Here is a 737-nt window from a genome sequence, read left to right as displayed (position 1 = left end):
TGCGGCTGGAGCATGTCATCCTCCCTTCTCCTCACTACAGCCAGGTGGTGTGGTTTCTTCGCTTTCAAAGTCCCAGGCAGAAACATCTCCTTGGTTGAGTGCACACTGCTGCTGGTCACCCTGGTGAGGAGAGCAGCCAGGAGTGGGACAAGACGGGGGCAGGCACTGAGAAATGGCATGGGAAGGCACAGCAAAGGAAGGTCAGACACACCAGCACCAGTTCCTCCTTGGTTTAGCACTGCCCAGGCACAGAGCATGCCCAAGCCCTGCAAAACATGCTGTGTAGATGTTAATTGAAAAGAAAATACCCCTTTCACCCTCTATTAAATGTCTGCATATATACTACTTGAAAGCTACAGGTGAGCTTCTCATATCCATGTATTTACCTGTGCACTAACATTTACCTTCATTTTATAGACCTGAAGTTATTCATCTGGGACCACAGAAGGTCCCAGAAGAGGTTTGACACCCTTCTCCAGGCAGCAAAGCCGTGTCTTAACTTTTCTTGTTGGCTATCGTACATAATTCTTAGCCTATACATAGCCTCTCAGGGGTCACTCTTCTCATTACATATATACGTGCCTAAGGGATCTGATTTTACAGGACCTGGATTTTAAGGGACCACTGCAGCACTACACTCCCCATGTACACACACATCCCTGTGATTTTTCTGCAGTTACACAGAAGCCTGCAGCAGAGCAGGGGCTTAAACCTCTGTCCCCTGTGGGCCAGGCTGT

Source organism: Aythya fuligula, chromosome 15 (assembly GCF_009819795.1).
Source record: "Aythya fuligula isolate bAytFul2 chromosome 15, bAytFul2.pri, whole genome shotgun sequence".
NCBI classification, from domain to species: Eukaryota; Metazoa; Chordata; class Aves; order Anseriformes; family Anatidae; genus Aythya; species Aythya fuligula.
The sequence above is the reverse complement of the archived record's forward strand: the minus strand, read 5'-3'. Positions refer to the sequence as shown.